We start from the raw sequence: 7,640 nt of genomic DNA, 5'->3' as shown, positions 1-7,640 counted from the left end.
CCATTTGCCAGCACTGGGCCCATATCCCTCCAAACCCTTCCTATTCATATACCCATCCAGATGCTTTTTAAATGTTGTAATTGTACCAACCTCCACCACTTCCTCTGGCAGCTCATTCCATACCCGTACCACCCTCTGCGTGAAAATGTTGCTCTTTAAGTACCTTTTAAATCTTTTGCCTCTTACCCTAAACCTATGCCTTCTAGTGTTGGACTCCCTCAACAAAGGAAAAAACCTTGTACATTTACCCTATCCATGCCCCTCATGATTTTGTAAACCTCTATAAGGTCACCTCTCAGCCTCCAATGCTCCAGGGAAAACAGTCCTAGCCTATTCAGTCTCTTCCTATAACTCAAATCCTCCAATCCTAGCTACATCCAAATAAATATTTCTAAACCCTTTCAAGTTTTCCAACATGCTTGCAATAGGAGGGAGAGCAGAGTTGCATACAATAAATGTTCCCTTTAAGCTACAAAGAAGACTTCTGACTGCCATATTTACTTTCAGGTCTGTATGGAACCTTTTCTTTGCCGTAGTAGAACATAGAACATAGAACATAGAACAATACAGCACAGAACAGGCCCTTCGGCCCACGATGTTGTGCCGAACTTCTATCCTAGATTAAGCACCCATCCATGTACCTATCCAAATGCCGCTTAAAGGTCGCCAATGAATCTGACTCTACCACTCCCACGGGCAGCGCATTCCATGCCCCCACCACTCTCTGGGTGAAGAACCCACCCCTGACATCTCCCCTATACCTTCCACCCTTCACCTTAAATTTATGTCCCCTTGTAACACTCTGTTGTACCCGGGGAAAAAGTTTCTGACTGTCTACTCTATCTATTCCTCTGATCATCTTATAAACCTCTATCAAGTCACCCCTCATCCTTCGCCGTTCCAACGAGAAAAGGCCGAGAACTCTCAACCTATCCTCGTATGACCTACTCTCCATTCCAGGCAACATCCTGGTAAATCTTCTCTGCACCCTCTCCAAAGCTTCCACATCTTTCCTAAAGTGAGGCGACCAGAACTGCACACAGTACTCCAAATGTGGCCTAACCAAAGTCCTGTACAGCTGCAACATCACCTCACGACTCTTGAATTCAATCCCTCTGCTAATGAACGATAATACTCCATAGGCCTTCTTACAAACTCTATCCACCTGAGTGGCAACCTTCAAAGATCTATGTACATAGACCCCAAGATCCCTCTGTTCCTCCACCTGACCAAGAACCCTACCATTAACCCTGTATTCCGCATTCTTATTTGTTCTTCCAAAATGGACAACTTCACACTTGGCAGGGTTGAACTCCATCTGCCACTCCTCAGCCCAGCTCTGCATCATATCTAAGTCCCTCTGCAGCCGACAACAGCCCTCCTCACTGTCCACAACTCCACCTATCTTTGTATCATCTGCAAATTTACTGACCCACCCTTCGACTCCCTCATCTAAGTCATTAATAAAAATTACAAACAGCAGAGGACCCAGAACTGATCCCTGCGGAACTCCACTTGTAACTGGACTCCATGCTGAATATTTACCATCTACCACCACTCTCTGACTTCGACCGGTTAGCCAGTTTTCTATCCAATTGGCCAAATTTCCCTCTATCCCATGCCTCCTGACTTTCCGCATAAGCCTACCATGGGGAACCTTATCAAATGCCTTACTAAAATCCATGTACACTACATCCACTGCTCTACCCTCATCCACATGCTTGGTCACCTCCTCGAAGAATTCAATAAGACTTGTAAGGCAAGACCTACCCTTCACAAATCCGTGCTGGCTGTCCCTAATCAAGCAGTGCCGTTCCAGATACTCGTAAATCCTATCCCTCAGTACCCTTTCCATTACTTTGCCTACCACAGAAGTAAGACTAACTGGCCTGTAATTCCCGGGGTTATCCCTATTCCCTTTTTTGAACAGGGGCACAACATTCGCTACTCTCCAGTCCCCTGGTACCACCCCCGTTGCCAGTGAAGACGAGAAGATCATTGCCAACGGTACTGCAATTTCCTCTCTTGCTTCCCACATAATCCTAGGATATATCCCGTCAGGCCCGGGGGACTTGTCTATCCTCAAGTTGTTCAAAATGTCCAACACATCTTCCTTCCTAACAGATATCTCTTCTAGCTTATCAGTCCGTTTCACACTCTCCTCTTCAACAATACAGTCCCTCTCGTTCGTAAATACTGAAGAGAAGTACTTGTTCAAGACCTCTCCTATCTCTTCCGACTCAATACACAGTCTCCCACCACTGTCCTTGATCGGACCTACCCTCGTTCTCGTCATTCTCAGGTTTCTCACATACGCATAGAATGCCTTGGGGTTATCCTTGATCCTATCCGCCAGGGATTTTTCATGCCCTCTCTTAGCTCTCCTAATCCCTTTCTTCAGGTCCCTTCTGGCTATCCTGTATCCCTCCACTGCTCTGTCTGAACCTTGTTTCCTCAACCTTATGTAAGCCTCCTTCTTCCTCTTTACTAGACATTCAACCTCCCTCGTCAACCAAGGCTCCCTCACACGACCATTTCTTTCCTGCCTGATCGGTACATACATATCAAGGACACGTCGTATCTGCTCCTTGAAAAAGTCCCACATTTCCACCACATCCTTCCCTGACAGCCTATGCTCCCAACGTATGCTCCTCAAATCCTGTCTTACAGCATCGTAATTTCCCTTCCCCCAATTGTAAAAACTTCCTTGTTGTGTGCACCTATCCCTCTCCATAACCAAGGTGAAAGTGACAGAATTGTGGTCGCCATCACCAAAATGTTCACCCACTAACAAGCCCACCACTTGTCCCGGTTCGTTACCGAGTACCAAATCCAATATGGCCTCCCCTCTGGTTGGACAATCTACATACTGCGTTAGAAAAGCTTCCTGGACACACTGCACAAACACCGCCCCATCCAATCTACTTGATCTAAAGAGCTTCCAATCAATATTTGGGAAGTTGAAGTCGCCCATGACTACGACCCTGTGGCTTCTGCACCTTTCCAAAATCTGTTTCCCAATCTGTTTCTCCACATCTTTGCTGCTATTGGGGGGCCTATAATAAACACCCAACAAGGTGACTGCACCTTTCCTATTTCTGACTTCAGCCCATACTACCTCCAGAGGCAGATCTCCCTCAAACTTCCTTTCTGCAGCCGTTATACCATTTCTAATTAGCAATGCCACCCCCCCTCCTTTTTTACCACCCTCCCTAATCTTACTGAAACATCTGTAACCAGGAACCTCCAACAGCCATTCCTGTCCCTCATCTATCCATGTTTCCGTGATGGCTACAACATCGTAGTCCCAGGTACCGATCCACGCCTTAAGTTCACCCACCTTATTTCTGATACTCCTTGCATTGAAGTATACGCACTTGAGCCCATCTCTGTGTCCGCAAGTAGTCCCTGTCAGTGCTACCTTCTCCACAGCCTCCCTACAGTCTTGGACATCCTGACACACAGCTAGCTTACTTGCTGGACTACAAGTCCGGATCCCATCCCCCTGCCAAATTAGTTTAAACCCCCCCGAAGAGTGCTAGCAAACCTACCCCCCAGGATATTGGTGCCCTTCTGGTTCAGGTGCAACCCGTCCTGTTTATACAGGTCCCACCTTCCCCAGAATGCAGTCCAATTGTCCAAATATCTGAAGCCCTCCCTCCTACACCATCCTTGCAGCCACGTGTTCAACTGCACTCTCTCCCTATTCTTTGCCTCTCTGTCACGTGGCACCGGCAACAACCCAGAGATGACGACTCTGTCTGTCCTAGCTTTTAGCTTCCAGCCTAACTCCTTGAGCTCTTGAATGACCTCCCCGCCCCTCTTCCTACCTATGTCGTTGGTGCCAATGTGTACCACGACTTCTGGCTGCACACCCTCCCCCTTAAGGATTCTGAAGACACGGTCCGAGACATCTCGGACCCTAGCACCCGGGAGGCAACAAACCATCCGAGAGTCTCGCCCATGTCCACAGAACCGCCTGTCCGTCCCTCTAACTAGAGAGTCCCCTATAACTAGCGCTCTCTTCTTCTCCCCCTTTCCCTTCTGAATCTCAGAGCCACAGACCCCTTCACTGCAGCTTACACCTGCAAGGCTGTCCCCCCCAACAGTTTCCAAAGCTGCATACTTATTTTTTAGGGGAACGACTACAGGGGAACCCTGCACTGCCTGTTTCTTCCCCTTCCCACCTCTAACTGTTACCCAGCTACCTCTGTTCTCTGGCGTAACTATGTCCCTGTAGCTTCTATCGATCACCCTCTCAGCCTCTCTAATAATCCTCAGCTCATCCAGTTCCAGTTCCAGTTCCCTAACTCGTTCGGTGAGGATCAGGATCTGACTGCATTTCCTGCACACGAAGTCGGCAGGAGTATCGGTGGTCACCCCTACCTCAAACATCCTGCAGGAGGAACATTCCACCGCCTGTGCTGCCATGACTGTACACTGTCTCCAAAAACAAGAACACTGAGTCAATAACCTGTGGACTTTAAAGTTAGGTTAGAGGAGGAGGGTGGGAGGGAGGCCCTACGAAAGTAGGACCTGGGGTCTAGAACACACCCACTCAAATACTAATCACTTACCTTCCCGCCCAGCTATGCGCTCCAACCTCACTTCCGCTGCCCGCTACAGGTAAGTAATTTTGGGTTCGTTTTTCCTCGGCCGCTGCTCCCACTCAAATGCCGGAGTGTCGGAGGCTGAGGGGTGACCTTATAGAAGTTTATAAAATCATGAGGGGCATGAATAGGATAAATAGACAAAGTCTTTTTCCTTTGTTGGAGAAGTCCAAAACTAGAGGGCCTAGGTTTACGGTGAGAGGGGAAAGATGTTAAAGGGACCTAAGGGGCAACTTTTTCACACAGACAGTGCTGGGGATATGGAATCAGCTGCCAGAGTAAGTGGTGGAGGCTAGTACAACTGCAGCATTTAAAAGCCATCTGTATGGGTATATGAATAGGAAATGTTCAGAGGTATATGGGCCAAATGCTGGCAAATAGGACTAAATTGAGTTGGAATATCTGGTTGACATGGACAAGTTGGAGCGAAGGGTCTGTTTCCGTGCTGTACATCTCTATGACTCTGTATATGAATAACTTCTGTGTTGAAATCAGGTTGAAACTTCATTTTGTTTTAACTTTTTCAAAGGATACAGGGCGCTACTAGCTTGATAGATCTTAGCTAGAGAGAGGATGAGTCTATCCTAATTTAAGTGGGCGGCACGGTGGCACAGTGGGTGGGTGGCATGGTGGCACAGTGGTTAGCACTGCTGCCTCACAGCGCCAGAGACCCGGGTTCAATTCCCGCCTCAGGCGACTGACTGTGTGGAGTTTGCACGTTCTCCCCGTGTCTGCGTGGGTTTCCTCCGGGTGCTCCGGTTTCCTCCCACAGTCCAAAGATGTGCAGGCCAGGTGAATTGGCCATGCTAAATTGCCCGTAGTGTTAGGTAAGGGGTAGATGTAGATGTAGGGGTATGGGTGGGTTACGCTTCGGCGGGGCGGTGTGGACTTGTTGGGCCGAAGGGCCTGTTTCCACACTGTAAGTAATCTAATCTAATCTAATATGTACTCATTATCGGAACACTGCCTGATTTTTAGTGAAGATTCCTTTGGAAACAGCTCCTGCTGATTACCACATGCTGGCTCTGTGCTGATGACATGGTGAGGTAAACTCCCGTCACCTATCATAGAAGACATAGTATCCCTACAGTGTGGGAACAGGCCAACAAGTCCAAACTGATCCCGCCCTTATCCTATTACTTTTACCTTTCCCCTAACCTACACATCTCTGAACACTGTGGGCAATTTAGCATGGCCTATTCACCTAACTTGTACATCTTTGGAGTGTGTGAAGAAACCAGAGCACCCGGAGGAAACCCACGCAGACACGGGGGGAATGTGCAAACTCCACACAGACAGTCGCCCAAGGGTGGAATCGAACCTGGGTCCCTGGCGCTGTGAGGCAGCAGTGCTAACCAGTGAGCCACCGCGCCGCCCTCAATGGACAAGATGTGAGTTACATATTTCTAAACAATTCAGTTACTTTGTCTGCAGCACCTGATATCTATACATATTAGGGGAGATCTAGTGATGTTATCACTGGACTATTAATCCAGGGATTCGGGAAATGTTCTCCAAATGGGGTTCGAATCCTGCTACAGCAGACGGTGGAATTTGAATTCACTAAAATAACCTATAATTAAGAGTCTGATGGTCACCATGAATCCATTGTCAATTGTCAGAAAAGTCCATCTGGTTCATTAATGTCCTTGAGGGAAGGAAACTGTTATCCTTAACTGGTTGACTTTGAACTGCCCTCTGGGGAAGTTCAGGATGCTGAATGCTGTTGTTGTGGTTGTTGTATAGAGCTAATGCAGGGACTAATGCAGAGACTAATGTAGGGACTAATGCAGAGGCTAATGCAGGGACTAATGCAGAGGCTAATGCAGAGACTAATACATAGACTAATGCAGGGACTAACACAGAGGCAAATTCAGGGACTAATGCAGAGAATAATGCAAGGACTAATACAGAGGCTAAAGACTAATGCAGGGACTAATGCAGGGACTAATGCAGAGGCGAGAGACTAATGAAGGGGCTAATGCAGGAACTAATGCAGAGGCTAATGCAAAGACCAATGCAAAGGTTAATACAGATGTAAATGCAGGGACTAATACAGAGTCTAATGCAGGGACTAATGCAGAGACGAATGCAGGGAGTAATACATATTCTAATGCAGAAACTAATACAGAGACTAATGCAAAGACAACTGCAGGGACAACTGCAGGGACAAATGCAGGGTCTAATGCAGAGACTAATGCAGAGGCTAATACAGAGACGAATGCAGAGGCTAATACAGGGACTAATGCAGGGACTATTGCAGAGGCTAATGTAGAGACTAACGCAGAGACTAATGCAGGGACTAATACAGATTTTAATGCAGAAACTAAAGCAGAAACTAAAGCAGAGACTAATGCAGGGACTAATGCAGGAACTAATGCAGAGTCTAATGCAGAGACTAATGCAGAGAATAATGCAGAGGCTAATACAGGGATTAATGCAGGGAGTAATGCAGAGTTGAATGCAGAGGCTAATGCAGAGGCTGATACAGGGACTAATGCAGAGGCTAATACAGGGACAAATGCAGGGACAAATGCAGAGACTAATGCAGAGGCTAATGCAGGGACTATTGCAGAGTCTAATGCAGAGGCTAATGCTGGGAAAAATGCAGGGACTAATACAGAGACTCATGCAGAGGCTAATGCTGGGGCTAGAGACTAATGCAGAGACTAATGCATGGACTAATGCAGAGTCTAATGCAGGGACTATTGCAGAGTCTAATGCAGAGACTAATACAGAGACTCATGCAGAGGCTAATGCTGGGGCTAGAGACTAATGCAGAGACTAATGCATGGACTAATGCAGAGTCTAAGGCAGAGACGAATGCAGAGGCTAATGCAGAGACTAATACAGGGACTAATGCAGAGGCAAATGCAGGGACTAATGCAGAGTCTAATGCAGAGACTAATACAGAGACTAATGCAGAAACTAATGCAGAGACTAATGCAGGGACGAATGCTGTGACTAATGCAGAGTCTAATGCAGAGTCTAATACAGGGACTAATGCAGGGATTAATGCAGAGGATAATG

The sequence above is a fragment of the Chiloscyllium punctatum genome, chromosome 38 (genome assembly GCF_047496795.1).
Source record: "Chiloscyllium punctatum isolate Juve2018m chromosome 38, sChiPun1.3, whole genome shotgun sequence".
Taxonomy (NCBI): domain Eukaryota; kingdom Metazoa; phylum Chordata; class Chondrichthyes; order Orectolobiformes; family Hemiscylliidae; genus Chiloscyllium; species Chiloscyllium punctatum.
This window is presented reverse-complemented; position numbering follows the sequence as displayed.